The sequence below is a fragment of the Temnothorax nylanderi genome, unplaced genomic scaffold (assembly GCF_030848795.1).
Source record: "Temnothorax nylanderi isolate EJ_2023f unplaced genomic scaffold, tnyl_v1.0 TNYL_tig0004_pilon, whole genome shotgun sequence".
Lineage (NCBI taxonomy): Eukaryota > Metazoa > Arthropoda > Insecta > Hymenoptera > Formicidae > Temnothorax > Temnothorax nylanderi.
Genome location: NW_027249066.1, coordinates 3,667,953 through 3,688,096, shown reverse-complemented (window position 1 = coordinate 3,688,096; position 20,144 = coordinate 3,667,953). Strand labels below are relative to the sequence as shown.

Sequence of the window (20,144 nt, the reverse complement as noted above, 5' to 3'; positions counted from 1 at the left end):
TCCAATTTTAGAGATTGAAATTTGTTCTTCGAAAGTTCGTTGGCTCTACGATTGTTGACAGTTGTTGACGCAAAAGAGATACAAGGAAGTGAAGGAACTGAAGAAAAGCAGAAGAGGAAGAAGAATAAAAAAGAAAGGAAGAAACAGTGAAAGAGAAGAGAAGAAGAAGAGAAGAACAAGAAGAAGACTTCGAAGCTGAGACCCAGGACTCGTTGCACGCTCGCCGCTTACGTACCAGCAAGAGCGGGCCGCGTTGTGTAAGAGCTGAAAGTAAAAGTTGAAACCGTCGACTTCACGGGAGCGCGTGGCTGCGCGCGCTAAAATCCGATCCTGCCTCCTGTAGGCTGGATACCGCCGAATATCTCTTGCCTCTCTCTCTGCCCGTCTTTCTCCGCCGGCTTCCGATATCGTTCTTTCTCCTGAGGAAACAGAAAGAGAGAGAGAGAGAGAGAGAGAGAGAGAGAGAGAGAGAGAGAAAGGGAGAGACAGAAAGAGAGACAGAGACAGTGACAGTGAGAGCGTGTGTCTGCGTGTGTATTCGTGCGTGTGTTCGGATTCGCATGATCGCGGATCATGCTGACGCCCCTTCGGCGCCCTTGACGAGGAGCTTCGCTGATCCGGAGAATCTACGCGTCCCGGTGAAGCCGAAGAGGGCGTACTAGGGAAAAGAAGAAAACAACCCAAGGAGAGAAGAGAAGAAGAGGAACGGTGCTCCGTTCATTGCGTAACAACGTTTTCTAGTCCGCTGCTTCACGAAATACACTCGCGCTCGCGGAGGTGTATCGGCGCGTGCGGAGGTGTCACGACGAGTTTTCCATCGTCGGCGTCGTCAGGGTGGACCTGGATCGCGAAAACGCGAGTGTCGCGCTGTGCCTCGGCCGTGCGAGCGACGCGGCGCTGACAGCGAGAACGAACGATGGAAAGTGATCGGTCCCGCGCGTTTCACTCCGTCCAGCGCGAAACGCGAATGTTCAAGGTCACAGTCGCTGGTATCCCACCGGTAATTCGTTTCCGGAGTTGCTAGGAGAGTAGTCTTCATCGTCATTCGTCAACATTATCATTATCATCATCATTATCATCGAGCGGCATCCCAGTAGCAGCACCACCGTGGAAGGACTCGACGCGCGGTATTCGCGTGCAAATTTAACCTCTCTCTCTCTCTCTCTCTCTCCCTCAGTTCACGATCGACAGCGCGCTCGCTTTTACCTCGCCGCCTCGTCCGGGCGCAAGAAGTTTCGCAAAAGGGATTACAACACGCAGAAGAGAAAGGAGACAGACAGACGGAAAGGGAGACGCGGAAGGGAAAAGGACAGCGAAGAAAGAGAGAGAGACAGTCAGAGACGGAGAGGGAGAAAAGGCGAAGGAGGAGAAGGAGGAGGAGGAGGAGGAGGAGGAGAGGAACAGACCGCGATACGACAACCGTGTGCGCGAAAACCGCAGGAGGAGGACGCGGATTTCTCGCGCGGAGGACAGGAGTCCTCGCGACCGTCGCGTGGTTCGACGACGAGGACGAGGAAGACGTCGAGCGGGCCGAGGGAAGAAGGTTCGCTCTCTCGGAACGTGGAGAAAGAGGCGGAGAGCAGACCGCGGTAGCGAAGGACGAGTCTGAAAGACGATCCGGATGTGGCGAGATCCACTCGCTTTCCGCTCTCCCGCTCTCCTGCCGAACGTCACGGTGCGTCGCGCCGCACGACGACGACGCTGAATTCGCGAAGACGACGGCGAGAGAAATTTTCGGTAATCCGCGATAAAAAAGAAAGAGCGAGATAATACCGAGATAATACCACCGGGGAACCACCGGGCGGCAAACGTTCGCCGGGGACACGCGGCCGAGCGGAATTAAAAGTGCGTTTAAAAAGGTTAGCGGGATAAAAAAGGCGCGCGCGCGAAAGGATAAGAGAAAGGAATAGGAGCCACCTCCGAGTCCTTGAGAGTACCCAACGGGTAAAAGTGCCGCGCGCAGAGCCAGCCGGTTGACCCTGGGCAGTCAACGGAGCAGACCCCGTTGGAGGAAAAAAAAGAGTTCTCCGTCGTCATCGTCATCGTCGCCCTTTATCATTGTCGCGGACGTCGTCGAGGATCGTCCCCGTAACGGGCCGGCGTAACGTCTGCTCTTCTCATCACGGCGAATCTCCTCGCGTCGAGTTTACAGATGATCTAAATCGGAGAAAGCGCGCGTTCTACGTAGCGCGCCTGTATGCGTTGCGAGACAAAAAACCACGTGTGACAGCGCGCGAGCGGGCGCAAAACAGCAAAGTGAGATGAACAGTGAGATGAAACGCGAATTGACCAGGAGGATCGCGAAGAACGGCTAATTGCGAGTAACGACATCCTCGAAGGTGGTGGATCTTCTCTTGTTCGCCGTGCGAGATCATGTCCGCGTGTGTGAAGTGATTACAAAGTGCCGGTACATCTCGAGCTCGCCGCGATCGAGCGTGCTCCTCTCGTGCACGTTTCTCTCGTTCGACGTTACCGCGACTGATCTGTTTCTCTCGTGCCCATCAGTGGTGTGTGATCCATACCGTGGAATATCAATGTACGTCACGTGCCCGCAGCAGCGTCGTCCACGTCGCCGATGTCACGGGATCTCGGCTCGTCACCGCCGGCTCGCAAAGAGAATGTTTTTCACGTGACTCGACGAGATAGTCCCGTGGGATATATACTGCGTCGCGTTGCTCACCCTGGACCTACCGTCAGCGACCACACGTTGGACAGCGAGCGCAGTAATAGAAAAAGCGCAAGGTGAGAAAAATGAGCACGGCTCATATAATTCCTAGGTACGATACCGATTCGATTATATAAGGTTCTTTCCCCTCGGAAATCTGTTCTCGCGGGCGTTAAGACCAAACCGGCGTTAAGTGACACATCTCTTTCGTCGAACCCGCCGGTTAATTGATCGCGCCCGGCAAATCGATAGCTTGCAAAAGGCGATTTAAAGATTATTCGTTGCATGCCACGCGACACGCTTGTTTCTCACGCCAGTGATATATTCTACGTTTATACTGACGGTCGAACCTGGCGTATAGACAATCGACAGGTACCATAAACGACGATAAGCGCAGATAAAGTTAAGTTTGTTTTTCACGCTAGTTATATCCTGTTGACTATAATTGTGGCAACGAATAATCGTGTTAATTTTGACCGCTTTAAAATTCGAGTGATTCGGAGTACGCCGTTTCGTTACATGGCGATCCAGAGGCAATTTATGCTCCGAAGTTGTCCATGCGAATAAAACAATTCCGAGCCGATGGTTCCGTATAATTCCTGATGCATAATATATCACTCGTACAGAGATAAATTAAACGAGGTAAAAAGAAGATGTATAATTTAGGGTAAATCGTGCTACAATGTCGAATTAAAATGACTTTGACTCGATCTTTTTATTATCGTAACTCCATATTTCAATAGAGTGTTGTTCTATCGCGGTGGCTACGTTCGGCATGCTCAAGTGAGGGTTAAGGATGATCGATGATGTAATGTCGACATAGCGTTAAAAAATGTTTGGATATGATATGATAAAGTGAAAAGATACAGGTATCGATTTGACGATCGACACTAATCGTGCGAGAAAACTCGGCGATACGATTCTTACATAGCGGTTATTCTTCAGAATTCTTTTGACATTTTTTTCATCATTAATAAACGTCGGATTTTTATTCGTATATTTAGACAGACACGCATACACGCACACGGTATCATCTAATCCGTCAATTCTTTCACTTGTCGTCAAGGCTTATGTCACTTTGTATCTTATAAATGAAACGGTGAAACTGCCAGCGATAATGAGGCAATTGTCGCGGTTGTGGACTGACATTCCATGCGATTGGATGCAGGAGGCGGTGCAAATTAATGCGGCGACATAATTGGTAGTAAAAACGACGGCCAGTCCTAACGTGTGTAACGAGAGACAGGTAGATAGATTGCGGCGAACAGCGCTGACAATGAGAAAATATGATCGGCGGAACCACGAAACGCAAATGACATAGTTATTGTCTTAAAAAACTGTTCCAGTTTCCATTTGAAAGATCACGCTAAATTATGTAACGCATATAGAAGTATGCAACTAAACTCATTAAACAGTATAACTACGCTAAGCCGACCAAGTGCGAGTCTTATCGCACCAACATCTATTAATATAAGTTTATTTTAGCGGTAATATCGCGGAGAAACATATTGTTCGCCATCAGCGAAATATAATGAATAATTAGTAGAGACTCGCGTAATTCGATAAAAGGGCGAAAATTATTCGATGTTATTAGTACAAACGTAACGATTTTTAAAATAAATATTTGTTTATTCCTAGTATTTTATACGTGATACAGAAAGGCATTTTAGTAATAAACGTGTTTACGCCAAATATATGTTTGATGACAAACATGCTATATTGACGTTCTTATCGTCGATGATTCATACGTGTAGAAATTTTGAAAGTACCTTGATGGCATTTGCGATTTCGGCCATTGCGATAATTTCGGAGTTGCCTTGGGAGTAGGAAAGCAAAATAAAAAAAAAATGAAAGCAGGAAAAACAGGAAACCCGAGTGAAACCGTCTCTGCGGCGAATGAAATACGCTTAATATCATACGTCGTAATAGGCAGCTGTAAACTCTCTCGTGAGAGAGACGGAGGAGACGCGGGAAGGCAGGAAAACTTCTTCTGAGCACAATAATTCAAGTTCAGCGGCGCACCATGGTCGCAATATGGACGATTGTTGTGTAACCGTTTCGAAAGAAAAAGACAAAACGGAGAAGAAGAGGAAGAAGAAGAAAAAAAGCGAAACGACGAGCCGCTCCTCTCTCGCGGAGTCCAGTGTGGTCATCAATGGCGTGGAATGACGAATCGTGGAGAGAAAAAGCGATCTCCAGTCAAGGTCGCGTATCGAAAGGTGCCTCTGCGCGTTCGCCATTTCGCATTCATCTTGCCATTATCTCGCGGACGAGAGCTCGCACGGCGGCGTTCTTAACGTAGTTCGCGGGCTGCATAGAGTGCTCATCGTATATACCGCAAATGCAGCGACAAAATTCACCGTCGGGCCCCGAAAGGTGAACCAGTCCGAAATTCCCGTGTTTCCGCGAGACTTTTTGCCCGCGCCACTTCATGCGCGCGTCTGGATACGACAATAATCGCGACGCGAGAAAGTTCCTTTTGGTAAGCGACAGCAGATGCAAATACTCCTTTTTTTTTAAGATACGCGTGTGTAAATTGAATTTATGTAAATTCGATATTATTCAGAAAAATTTACTATCAATTATTAATCCAACTTTACTTTTGACAGAATCCAAACAAGGAAATAACGTTCCGTGATGCAAATATTTGTCACCTGTTAGAGGTAAACAGTACAGTTGTTGGCCACTCTACAATGATTGGCCACATCTTAAAAAATTAAAGATTATAAAGAAACTACTATTACAATGTTTTTAATTATAAATACAAAAATATAATAATAATTATTTTTTTTATAATTAAAAACATTTTAATAGTTTCTTTATAATCTTTAATTTTTTAAGATGTGGCCAATCATTGTAGAGAGGCCAACAACTGTACTGTTTACCCCTATTCTCTACCCATATTCTCTACTTCTAACTTCATTATTGTTCTGAATCACGCGCTCTGAAACTATCTTCATTCCATTTCTTTGTATAATTTATTTTATCTTTATTCCTCTTCTAATATTAACTCATGTGAAACAAATGATAAAAGATTTTTAAGCTTATCGAATTATTATCTTTTAACTGAAGCGTAAAGTATTCGAAGGAAATTGAAAGAAACTAACTTTTCTGAGTAAAACCGATTTTGCAGCTGATAATTCTTAATGCTTAAAAATGTTTAACGCAAATTGCAAATGAGTTTCTACACGTTAATTAACAATAGCTTGCTACGGAGTCATTCGCACTACCGTCGGCGCGAATAAATTTGACTATGTCAACTGTCCGATTTCACTAAACTATACATCGAGAACCTAATTCGCAACGGAGATTTATGGTCAAATCATTTAACGTGCGACCGCAAACATTTGATGATAATTATTTGTGCCTCCGTATACATTCCATCGTCACTCTCCTTAAATTTGCCGAAGCCGCTTTGCGGAGATGCCCAACTCGACGTGCAATTACCACGTTGAACGGCCATGAGAAAAAGATGAGCGAAAAAAGAGTATCTCTGTGCCGAGCAATTATGAATAATTAATATCCATTTGCGCTTACTAATTAACGGAGAAAAATATTGCGAACGTCAAATGTTGCATGCACCGTTTTGATGGGAAAGAATTCCTGTATTTTGCAAATAGTAACGTCTAATTAAGAGACTTCTCTTTTTTATAAAATATAAAAATAATAATTTATATTTAAAAATAAATTAATAATTTAATATTCAATAATATAAAAATATTGATTTATATTCAAATATCATGTTAATAGCATTAAGTTTTGCCATTTTTAACTTATTACGGGATTAATTTGTCATTGTCATTCCGCTAGATCATTTCACTTGACATTTTTCGAGAATATTTTCAATCGTTAAGTAATCGGCCGAGCAAGACAGAAGTGGGTTACGAGATCAATTGTAATTAATTAAGGAGATAATAAACGATTTTGTAATCTGTGAAATATCACAGATCGGCAGCGATGTAGAACACGCATCTGATACGCACTGATATCAATCAATCGATATGGAAAAAATTGAAACAAACCACGGAGTGAGTAATATTGGATTTGCGTTAAGTAAACTGACTTGAGTCATTTCTGCTAATGACGGGCAACCTATCGAATCGAATACGATTTTAATCACCAATAAAGTTTCTACTCACTTTCAAGGAAGAAACTATTTCTCGAAATAATTATAGGAGGACTGTTCGCGAATAAACGCGAGAATGTGGAGTTATCGTAATTTTTATCAATGATTCTATTGAGTATTCTATTATCGCAGCTTGATGTCATTAACGTGGATATCGCGAGATAACTGCAATCCAGATAAACGACGCAAGTGCTAATTGGATATTCGTAAACACCTTATCGATCTCGCTATCGCTTTTCCGCGTTTCCAAAACAAATACCCTCATAACGCTCGCTCGTGCAATCCATTTTTTTTTATGTGGTTACAATTAAAACTCGAGACTATACAGGTGCCTCAGATAGATATAGTTTAAAAGCTAACATTCTGCTTTTGCAAAATTGTAGAAATAAAACGTGACTTACGCTTAAAATATGCTCGCATTAAAGATACAGAAACCAGAAGATGATATCCGCGATTTGCGCCGCGAATTGCGTCGATCCGTCTCGCAGGAAGACAACGCACTTTTCTTCGTGTGCTTCATATTTTCGCCTCGTACTTTTCCACCTTCCACGGTTCGTCCGTTCCCTTCTCAGGCGTTTCTTCTTCAGGCGTACGCGCGATAAGATGCTTATTAAGACGCGCTATTCCCGGCATGCGAGGTCCGGATTGGCCGAACGGCGCGTTAAATGAAGTTGCAATTAAGAGAGCTAAAAGCCACGCGGCCGACTATGCCTTCTCAAGGCCTCGGGCCTCGCCAGAGCGTACTTCCGCTTCTGATTAGCTTCCTCTTTTCCCACATCGTCCTCGCCTCTCCTTCCCTCTCCGCCGCTCTCCTCGCATCCTCCTCCTCCTCCTTCCCCCGTCCTTTCTCTTCCCATCATCCTTTTCCCTTCTCTTTTTTTTCTCTCTCCCGTATTCCCCTTCACATCTCTCCTCGTGGTCTCTCTTTATCTCCCGGCTCGCGCCTTATCTCGCACCGTGGGAATCCGCGCGTGCGATTCACGCCGCGAGGGAGGAAGTTCTTATTCCCGTTTCTCGCCACGGCGTGTTCTTCTTTCGCGATCGATTCGCACGACGACGTGACTACGACGTCGTCCCGTGGATCCACACTTGTTGATTCTACTGAACCGCGCATTAATATCTTACCAGTTATAACATCAATGTAATGTGAATCTGATCCTCATATTCAATTTTGATATTACTTATTAAAGAAACAATTTATCGATCATTCGGAGTTTCGTCGGAAAAAGTATCAAACTATGGAGAAAATTAATAATAATCGGCACTCATTGGATTCATTGTAAATAGTTACAGCAATTCTTAGTGTTGTAATTGATTATAAATTATTGGATAGTTCTGTTTAAAGACAATCATGTCCGCATTCTTATAGAAGCAAATCGCCGTATAATTTTTGCAAAAAAAAGAGAATGACGTCTGGTTTTTATTTTTATATTTTCTCCGGATATTTTTCATCGAATGGTCAATCCGATCACCCGACAAGTATGACGGTCGGATGTCGGATGCCCTGCGCAATATCGACCTATGTAATGCAGGCGCGGTTATGACGCGTAGATACGAAGGACGATACTTTATCTAAATTCACTAGGTCGGTGGAGGGGGGGGGGGCACATTCGATCTAACGACATGTAATGCGCAACGTTTGCATAAAGTTGCACAAAGTTGCAAGTTTACGGACGCACGGTGAATAAATTTACCTACATGTATACTATTGTCTGTCTGGACTCGCTGACGTGTAGAATCGCGGGCAAAGGTGTTGCAAGTTTGTTATAAGCGATTCAGGGAATCTAGCGCGCAACTGTCCGGAAAGGTTTTTCCGACCATTTCACGTTCGATCGGTGTAGGATTCCGACAACAGGATACAGGAGCGAGTAAATAACGTTTTCGAACGGTTCGAGGCTACGAAAGCCATTTCGCTGCCAGTGAGAGGCTAATTCCGGGTGATTATTCACCACTGTCCGAAGACTTCTCGTTGTAGGAAACTCCACTATCATAGAGAAACGGCCGGAGAAATGACCGTCCTATTATAGTTACGTCGTTGTGTATAATAGCAAAATTAGCCGTGAAAATCGATGCGCGGACGAACGTGGATAGTTATCGTTATGCATTTGTCGATCCACCACGAAGGGAATTTAATTGGACGAGCTCATGTGTGTAGCGTCCGTTATTGTTACATTGCTGAATCGGGGGCGCGTTAGAATCCTATGCGACATTTATCAAAACGTGACACAAACCGGTGAATCCCTCACAACGGATAATTATAATCATGCCGAGGTTTAATTCCCTTTTCCAGTTGTCGGAATTCTGCCAACGCGCGTTCTCAGATCTTTCCGAGCGATCTGTATAAGGAAATACGTATCTGGTAGCTGGTAAAATTAAAATGCAGCTCGGCGTAGCTAGAAATTGCACATATGCGATTGAAAATGCGCCATTAAAATACACCTTTCCTTTTGGTGATGTATAAATATATACACGCACCGTTCTAATACGGCCGCGTTAGACGGAAAATAATTTTTGATCCAGCAAATAATTCGCGGGACGGCGATTAAGGATTCGAAATTCACTTTTCCTCGCCGTTTACCAAAACAGCCACGGCGGCTTGCGAAAAGCGTGACTTCAACGATTTAGGACGTTAGGCGAAAATGTTTCGTTCGCCGCGTATACTTTCACCTGTGCCGAGAGTCGTGCCGAATTGGCAGGTACGATTACGACGGTCGATGAAATTTCCGTCGATTGTTGTAAATACGGTTGTTCGCGTTGTGTTATCCGGGTTATCTCAAATATCACGTCTCTAAATGAGTTTCATGCGCAACGCGCGCCACGCGCTCCTTCGTCATAGTTTGCGAAGAAAGTTTCGTACGAATTCCGTCAGCTCGTTCGCAACACGATCGAATAAACCCGTCTGCCTGGACGTGTCGCAACCTTGAAAGTTTGGCACTCGAGAGTCTCGTAAATTCTCTTGCGGAATTTCGTAGCGGTTAGTCGTTTATCATGTGTCATTCCAATCTGCGATCTGCTCGAACTTTTAAGTGATTTGTCGATTACAGTATTTACACGGAACAAATCAAGTTTTTGCACTTTTCTTCATTACCAGCTGCTCTTGCAAATTAAAACTTAATAATTTATTTTTTCCTTCGCACTAATTTTACTTGTAGAAATATAGTATAGCATATAATGTCTCTTATATAAGCTAAAATAAAATTGTTTTATGTATATGTTTATTCTTTATTCTTTTCACTTAACTGGTTTGTAGAGTTTGAATAATTTGAGGAAAGAAAATAATAAAAGAGAAACGATATCTGAAGTTTGATTTCATCTAGAAACATGTCCTTCTAGAAACATGTCTTACATATTACATGTGATACATATTATATTAATTATGTGCGTTAATCAATCTTCGTCATTGAAACATGTTACATATTAGCGCAAGAAATATGTTGTAATATTACCAAATGCACAACCACAGTCAATATTGTAAATTGAAATGCCGCATGAAAAGAGATCTGCGTCCTACGACCTACGACTCGTGTTATCCCACGCACGTATCTCATTGTTTGAATATATTTCTTAGTTACCTAATACTCTGCTTTCGGCCCTTCGATGTTACCAAAGAGATACAGACCTTTCGAAACCTAACATATATCTTACCTGGCTTTCACGAAAACGCTAGGTACCACCATTATTACGTAATTCAAAAATAATATATTTATCAAGATTGTAGGCTTCTCTCGAGCGCGGGTATTGTTCGGTAGCCGGTTACCATTACGGTAACCGCCGAAAAATGAAAGGATTATCGTAATTCGGGCTGCGTTGATCGTCTATATACATTCCACGTAGATGTGATATTATACGAACATAATTTCGCCACCGGAATATTACACAATTTTACAGCTTGGCGAATGTGCGGCTGGATCCCGTGCCTGGCGTCGCGCGGCCGGCGCGGGTCGTAACAGAAAATTATCGTTAAAGTCGGGCGCGGAATCGCATGACGGGAGAGCCGCTCGCGCGCCCACGCGGGGCCTCGCGAGAAAACATAATCGTCCCTCGCCGCTCTTACCGCAGGAAAGCTTGGCGTTACGATCCGCGATATACCGCGGATATAACGTATATACGTGGCTCTACGTACGCCGGTACTCGCCTCTGCACGGGCGCAGGTACACGACCGGCGCGGCGCGGCGCGGCGCGCGGCGGCGCGGCGACCGCCCGGCTGGTATTTTGCCCGCTCGTTTTCTGGGCCCGTTCTGGGACTCGTGGCGATTGTAAATCTCGCGCTCTTGCGCGGGCCCCCGCGGGCGGCTCGGGCATATACCGCGAGTAACAGCACGAGTAACAGCGGCCCCGCGAGTACCTACCTACCTCCGCCAACCCTTTCTACCTTTCCTTTCACTTTCATCTATCGCGGGGCCCCGGCTCGTACACTCGAGGCCCCTTCGGGACTCGCTCGCTCGTTCGCCCGCTGCCGCCGCCGCCGCGCCGCCGCCTGCCTGCCTGCCTGTTACACGCCTCCATGTAACGTACCCGTACGCGACGCAGAAAAAAGGATTGTATTATTGAAGAAACGGTAGCGAGGAGGTACGGGGCCTCCCGCTCGATCCGATGTGAGTACCTAACGGGTGGAAAAATTCATCGGCTTTCTCCCGCGTTTCTTCGCGCTTCTTTCCTTAAAGAGATTCATTCCTCTGCGAGAAGTGATGAGAATATCAAAGATACGTTATATGGTATCTCTCAATCATTTGATAAATGCAATTCCACTCTTTGCAATTATATGATGAAAAAAATTGCGGAAGTATTTCGGCGAATAAGATCAAGCAGCGAGACAGACTAATGTACCTCCCGGCCCGTAATACGTTTTCTTGGACTTAAGAGAGTCTTGTAGGAGCACGTCTCTGCGCGGAAAACCTTTATGAAGGTTATTACGTAGCACGCGCGTAATGGTTCCAACATGGATAGGCTAGTAACGAGCGAGCGAATTGATGTATGCCTTTAAGGGGGCATTGCTTACGAGATCCTAAAAAAGATGCGCCTATAGCCGTTAAGAAAATAAACACGCTATTACTCGGCGCGTTCGTAACCGTACGTCGTATAGGTAGTTACCGGCCGCAGCAGTTCACTATCGGAGTTTTCTCTAAGCGGCAGTCGTAATCTCTCTCGCATTATGAGTTTCGCGTGAAAAATTATTCTCTACTTATACGCGGCAATTAACTCCATCGCGCCTTATAACTTCATTCGTTTTTGTCTTGCTTTAAACCCATAGAGTGCGTATCTGTAGAACGAGATTCTCAAAAACTGTCGCATTTCCGTATTCGGCTCTGCATTTCGGCCGATTACGACCGCACTAACTTGTCTCTTCGACTCTATTCATTGTTCCGTCTATAATTTCGAGTGGGCGATTCGGAAATTAAAGATTAAATATTCGGTAATGAAGGGACACAGACCGCACATCCTCGAAATTATATTCTCTCGTTATGATCTTTGTACGGTACATTGTGTTCGTAACGTATGACGCACTGGGGCGATGCGCATCGGGGAGGACTGTAATTTCGAAGTAACGACTTGCGACTCAGATGTTATACGTTTCTATTGTGTATATCGCATGAAATACGGCCGGGCGAGGGGTCGAGCCTTTCGTGCGACAGTGAAAGTGTCCTAATTTGGGAGCAGAGAAAGAGTTCACGCGGCGTGCTGCCAGTTAACATGGTGTACGCTCTTTGCTGATACGCCTCGACGTTTATCGTTTCAATACGTTTCGTTACAAGCGCATAAATATAGTTGGTGACGAAAATATCTCACATATACATATAAAATACACATGAAATATGTATCTTATACGTATATCCAAAAAGTCACCAAAAAGGACGAATCGTATGGCGTTATTACATAGAAAATAATCGATATAATTAAATAAGCGAGCAAAATCGAGGAGAGGAAAATGATAAGTAAATAATAATATTGTTAAAGTGCGATGCAATCGTTAATTTTTTTTCGTGGATTTTATTTTATATTGTTATTTTCATTATTCTAGCAATCTTTTATAATATTGCATATTTTATTGTTTTGTAAGTTAAATTATTATTGAAATCAGTTGAAATCAATATTTTTTTTACCGTCAATATCGTTTTGTTACGTAAAGCGTTAATTTGCATCGCACTATTGAAATGACAGTGCTAATTAAACCTTGAACGAACCTTGATAGGAATATTTAGTCGTTGAATCAAATATATCGCATGCATTTAGATCAGTATTAATGAAGATATGAACAATCGGAATAATTAGCATTTTAATGTTCTTATCTAACGCTTATCTTCATGAACTTTTGCTTTTAGTTTAGCCACATTTTCGCTTTGTAATAATACGTTTTAGTTGCAATCAGTGTTTAAATTAGGCAACGGATAAAAACCATATGTTATTGCAAATTGTATACTAATATCCGCTTTTATCTATAATAATATCTGTTATTGTGAAAATATTTTGGTAAAATTGCCGGAGGAAAAAGAAGAAAGCGCTTTGTAACATAATTACGATCATAATTTGCTGTGAATGCGATTCTATCGTTACTATTTAATAGCTACGATATCGCTGTAGCCATTAAAATTAAATGCATTAAGAAATCCGTTTGGTTTGGCATTCTACTTTCAAGAGTCCGTGAGAGAGAAACTTGCGTTCGCGCGCGCTGCCTTCTGTGAAACAAATCCGCGCGCTCGAATTATGAAATAAAAATGACTCGTTTGTGTCGCCGCGCCGGTAATCTCCACGGTTTCCTCGACTTCCTCGCGCGTTTTCACCCGCACATCCGAGTCGCGAAGGCGGACTTTCTTGCTTACGTGTCCGCTTACGTACAGCTCGGCGCTCGGCGTGTACACCTAACTGCCAACGTAATTTCTCCTTCGCCATTGTTACTCTTAAACGATCTCGCAATCGTCGTCTCGCTCTTGTGACATGCTAATCATCCCCGGAGCTTGTTACGTCGCGCCGCGAAATGGCCGACCCAGATAAAGAATTTTCATTTCGTTTTTCGTAAAGTCGTCCATCTCTCACGGTCATTGCGAAAACCTTTTACGGCCGATTAGCCGAAAAATAAACATAAATTGACATATATATTTAATTTGTTAATTATTAAAATAATCCGTTACTTGTAATACGTAATTCATGATAAATATGCAGAAGATGAAATAATTTTTATGATAATCACAATAAAAGAATTTGACGTTCAATAATTTCACGTTAAGACGACGATATTATGAATTTGCCGGTGACTTATACATAAGTAAAATATATGATTATTTGCACTATTCAGAATTTAAATTTATAATTATTTTCGCATTTCAAGGAAAGCACAAATTTATTTGAATACGCATTAACAATTCAAATGCATAACTATGATATCCTGACTGACTAGCCAATGCTGCGTTAAAAATAATTCAATACCCAACTTTCAATTCTGAGAACTAGACTTTTCAACAACAATTTAATAACAATATTTTTCGCTATACTTATGTATCACACGTGAGATGCAATTATCTGCGTTTAAACAAAATAAAGAAAAATGACTAAGAATCGACTCTTTTGGGTCAGTTCTTATCTTCGAATACGCGATTAGTTTCTTATCTACGCGATTATTCACTTTATTCACGGCTGAAAGTGAAGCGCATCCATAATTATAAATAAAAATGTTATGGGATTACGTAGTATCAATACAAAACGGAGCTCTCACAATGAGTAATAAAAATAGAAATTTAAAACTAACTTTTTTCTCAATATTTAATATACAGTATTATATTGGTATATATATCTGTCATTTGCAATTCTTCAAGCTTTATTAAATTGGAGACATGCGCTCTCTTGATTATAAAGAAGACTCGAATCGCAAATTCTGCTACTACACAGTAAAAAATTTTGTATCAATGGAAGTCCACTCTCAATTTTGTGTTAAAATAACTCATTCATCGTGTTATTTTTGACATTTAGAAATGTTATAAATGTCGATATAACATTTCTAAATGTCAAAAATAACACAATGAATGAGTTATTTTAACACAAAATTGAGAGTGGACTTCCATTGACACAAAATTTTTTACTGTGTACTCTTTGGGATGAAATTCGCACAGCTCTCTCTCTCTCTCTCTCTCTCTCTCTCTCTCTCTCTCTCTCTCTCTCTCTCGGAAATACATAAATAAAAAAATCTTCCGCTATCGGTGGCACGCACTTTCGGATCGTGGACGCTTCTGGCGGTGCGTTCGCATACTCCCGCGCGAATAGAACGCGAGCGCGGCGAGAAGCGCGCACGTTTAACGACAAGTCTCCACCCACGATGTGAGATCATTGCGATTACGTAAGTGTCCAGCGCGCGGTGTGTGCGGACGGGCGTAAAAGTATCGTGTGGCATACCGCTCCGGTGGACGTTATGCGCCGTTGTTTTGCCGATGCAGTCCTTCCACGTTGCAGTTGAATTTTGCGATAAAAGGGAAATCGGCGCGGGGGAATTCGCCAACGGCGAATTTTCTGGGAACGGCATCGCGAAATGATTTCCTGAAACGGATTTCGGAGTGTAAGGAATATAAAGAATTTTGAGATTTCATTTTTTTGCAGGATATATATCTCTCCACGTGTGAGAAATGATATTTATGCCGATTATGCCTGGGAGCCTATATATTGCAAATAATCACGTTCGTAGATGGTTCATCCGGGATTTCTTCGGTGTAACGGGATGCAAATTATAGGATGATAATATCTCGTTGAGGTATAATTGGCATGTTAATATTCTAACTACGTTTAAACATTACCGCGAATTAATTATGCAGCGTGTATACAATCTTGTTAAATTTGCGCGCAATTTGAAAAAATTATATATGTATGACAAACGGGTGTGGTGATGCGTTCATAACAGAATGCACTTTTCTCGCCTTCGCTTATGTAACGTCTTTATAAAGCTGACAGAAGTTACCTTCAATATGTTAAGAGCTTACACACGTTTGACAGGTCTGAAACTAGGTAAAACTAGATCGAAATTAATGAATTTTTATTGTAGTAAAATTATATTTTAAAAAAAATGAAAATACGTATCTTGTAAAGTAGTCTTTTGAGAATATCTCCTGAAAATTGCAATAAAAAATATCAAAAATTGAGGTCCTGGCAGATATTTTCCCGAACGGTGTTTGTAAAAACGGCGTTTGCGGTACCAGAGATACCTCCGCTCTCTTTCATGTGAAACAAAAAAAATTTCCATTAAACCAGATGAAGAAAATTAGTGCTTGTCATAGCCGATTTTTGAAAATATTAATTTTTCGAAAAATGGCAGCAATTCGTAGCGAAAAATGCGATTTTTTACTACGAAAATTGGTCTTCTTTTATTTATAAAAAAAAACTAAATAATAGATCGAAAAAATCCTGTGACAAGCACTAGAGGATTATATTAAGAGTATCTGTAAAAAATTTCATGCAAATCGGTTCACTAGTCTCCGAGATATTTCTGGTACTGATTTTTAAATATTGTTTCGGGAAAATAGCTGTCAGGATCTCAATTTTGACATTCTTTATTGAAATTTTCGGGAGATATTCTCAAAAGACTACTTTACAAGACATGTATTTTCATTTTTTAATAAAACATAATTTTACCTACAATAAAAATTCGTTAATTTCGACCTAGTTTTAAGGCCTGTAAAAGGTACGTAACCCCTAAAAAACAATGACTGTGTTATTTGATAAAATTTTCGCGAAGAAATGGTAGATTTTAAAATCCACAAATAAAGCGGAGACCGGATAATCTAGATTTCTGTATTTCGTGTTAGAATTTTCAAGAAGTCAGCTCTAATCCCATTAGAAAAGTGAAGGCACGTCGAGGAGAGGACCGATCGCGAAAGATGAAGTTGCGCAACGTTTGAAAATGTCCACGTAACAGATCGGAAATCATTGCTAACCGCCGCGCCGCCGCGACGATCCCGTCACGAGCGATCAAGCGCGAATGAGCAAACGGGTAATCGAAGGCTTAGATCATCCCGGCGATCTGGTCAGAGCTTTATCGATTCTCTCAGGCAACTCTTTAATCGAGATTGATCCGCGATGTGTGTCTTCTGCAACGACGACTGGGCGGATCTGTATACAGGAAGAACGCCGCGCAACGATGGAAATAGGAAATTATCCAAGGCTGCCACGCGGCATAACAGAATTGCCTGATTAGCTATGTAGATGAAAGTCACGTTACGATTAAAGTGCGACGGCTATCGCGATAAACGATCATATGGAATTCTATACAAGTATCCTACGCTTGCGCTTCCGGCGATGCCGAGCAGAAGATAGCGAGCGCAAAATCGTCACTCGCAATGAAATTGGTATTATCAAAAAGAATTGAGCAAAATTAAATTAATATTAACAACAAATCGATTCGTATCAGTAATAACGAAAACTTCGTTATGATAATGAAGTGAGAAAAACGACGGTTTCTTGTTTTGCTCTCCAGTACTCTTAACTCCCGAGTTGTGCACCGTATCACGCATTCATGTGATATGCTGGATCAAGTTCTAAGGAACCATGAAAGACAATCGGTGCATTTACATCATAGTTTCTCATCGTCATGTACAAAGAATCTAAATCTTAATTTTTCAAATAAATTGAACTTTTATGTCGATTAGACGGACGTCTGATTTCTGATTTCTCGCAAGTGTTAACTTGCGAGTTGCGGCTTTTCGCGGAATAGAGATGCGTTATTAGAATAAATGCGAAAGCGAGCGAGAGTCAACTTACCACGAAACGATCATCACTCGCACGCGGGCATACCTTGTTTCCGCCTGACTCACTTACGGCAAGGCCATGCCAAAAGCGGCGATCTTAGCTGTATTAAAATAACACTCACGAGGCGTTCCCGAGGTGGAGAATGTAAATGCGGCGTGAGAAGTTGCTCGTACAGCGCGACGGGAAAAAATTCATCTACATCTTCCGATTTCCACTGCTGCTTCGGTGCAGCTCCTTTTTGCAGCTCTTCTATTTGCATTAAAAAGCCACTCCGACTACCGTGTTAATAACGATGTTTATCGTTAACAGTAAATGCGATGTCGGAAAGTTATATAAATATTGTTCTCGTAACGACACGTGTTCGATGTAGAATAGAATGGACAACTGTCTTAGAAAAAAGGACGATAATTGATAATTCTATACTTTATTGATACCGTTTATGTTAATAAAGCGCAATATTAACTCTATTGCCACTATTTATGTAAGTTTCAGGCTGAATTATGCGTTATCGGAAGATCTAGAGTAGCTTCTGTCAAAATAAAGCTTAAAATTAATGAAACGAGTGTTACCTCACGCGTTTCTTTCTGTAGAAATTTCTTAATTAAAATTATCAAGTATCTCGCAACACGACCTATTGAATTTTTCGCTACTTGGGTGAGAGATTTCATTTCAATAAAATAAATTAGACGCGCGCGGAGCTTGCCCTTCGCGTATCCGGAACGCTGCTCGTTCGTCAGACGGGAAACGGCATAGCGGCGGGCGGCGGGCGACGAGGAAGAAGGAGAAAAAGAAGGAAGGGGAACCGCGGAAAGAGGAATAAAACGAGCGACTGGAAAGAGGAAGAGCCGAGAGCGGGAAGCGCGTGAGAGAGGGATGCTGAGAGAGACACGGGGAATCGTTCTTGCGTAACACGCGCGCGTGCACGCGTGTCCCTCGCGACTCGGACGACGTGGGTGTATGTAGATCTAAGTAGCGAAAGGTCATCCGTATAATAGTTGCCGATCGCGCATACGGTACGGGTACGGGCCCCGAGATCGGATCGCCGCGGATGACTAATCCGCGGCCGTATAGGTGCCCCGTGCAGGCGCGGCGCGTGTGCATCTCTCGCTGCGCAGTAAAAGCTGCTGCTGCAGTTGACGAGCCCGCTCTTTGACATTGAGCGCATCCGAATCTCCAGCGAGCGACTGACTCGCCGTCACTCCCATTTCCAACTCTCACGTCGCCCGCGTGGGCGCGAATGCGAAAACATGACGTCCGCGTGTCAGAAAGGAACAGAATTTTAGCCGTTATGCAACGGCGCGCGGCCGCATTTTCGATGACTTTTTGAAAGATTCCCTCTTCTCTCAACGAGATAATGCTTGGTTGTTGTTGGTTACTAAGCCAGCTGATTCATTAACAAAATTCTTTCAAGCAAAATCAATCAAGAGAAATTTACGTAATCTGTATGAGTCAGTTAATTATGCCTTTTCTGATGTCACAGAGGAATTAAGGAGCGTATCAAATCACTTGAAATGAAATTATTCACGACATTACAAGATAGCAATTATTGGCTCAACGCATAAAGGATTCGTGCAAAACGCTCGAGTAAAACATGCATTCGCGCGCATGACACGGTCTTCTGAGAGAAAAGCGAGGGATTATCCGCTTTGCAGCGGGAATACAGAGACGAGAATACCTTCGGGGAATAATGTAAGTTCGTAGTAACCGTGATGCGGCACGGCGCGGCGGACGGACGAAAGTATGCCTCTCGCAGGATGATAATTACAATTTGTGAGAACGCGAGCGCCGCGCTTATCCGGCAATTTGCGCGGATATAGTAGGAGCGTTTTACCTGCGTATCGTAGCCTTTACACGTAATCAAATTACTCGGTTTTTTATGGCGCGATTTATGTAACCCGAGCTGGCGCGTCGCGTCGCCGACTTGCACTTTTATTTCTCCACGTGCAAAAGTCGCGAATTCGCCACGACGAAAGCGCGCGCGTTATCGCCGACATCTCGCAAAAGTTGAGTCCGAGGGGCACGCAGCATCTCCCAGGAGGGATTGAAACCGGTATGATTTCAGGCTGAGTTCAGATTTCGTTGATACAGACGCGCGATAAACTAATCTGGATGTTTATTTGTAATAGTAGAATTTACCGGTATTATGTCATTCTTTGAAACGGTTGAGTATTTTTCGCGGCCTCGAGTTAATAATTTTTTTAATACTGTCAAAAGGGAATGAAGACAGAGGAGATATATTACACGGAACACGTTTTTATTTATCCTGCGCGATAAATATTTAACTTGTGAAATTGACAAAAATATTTCTAAAGAAATGCTATTTTGCGATGGATATTTTCTTAATAGGTATTTCACAAACAACTTAAGTTTAATTAATTTTTATTTATATCCATCTTCATTGAGTCTCTGTCGTTTGATATAAGAGGTATCAATGATATCGCAATCAAAGTGTATAATGTTAATAAAATGGTGCTTTTAATTATGCGAGAAATTCTCTTAATAATTTTCTATCGAAAGGGACGCCCAACTGTTCTCCGAGACTTTCTCGGTACGCCGTAAAAGTTACCGAAATGTTATCTGTCGTTCGTGGTATTTAAATTACTTTTGAAATACCAAATGGATGGCCGTGAG

The 20,144-nt window shown here is 42.7% G+C and overlaps 1 protein-coding gene and 1 long non-coding RNA gene across 3 annotated transcripts in view; both read left to right on the top strand.

The window, feature by feature from the left end:
• The first annotated feature begins 6 nt into the window (after positions 1–6).
• Ken (ken and barbie) overlaps positions 7–20,144 on the top strand; it is a 35,013-nt gene continuing 14,875 nt past the window's right edge. For both annotated transcript variants that reach the window (XM_071710992.1, XM_071710983.1), the window contains exon 1: positions 7–2,742. The gene's annotated coding sequence lies outside the window, so the exon portion shown is untranslated. The remainder of the gene's footprint in view (positions 2,743–20,144) is intronic.
• LOC139775172 (uncharacterized) lies at positions 14,914–19,992 on the top strand. The gene is made up of 2 exons (XR_011718756.1): positions 14,914–15,525; positions 16,574–19,992. It is a non-coding gene; the product is annotated as an uncharacterized lncRNA (long non-coding RNA).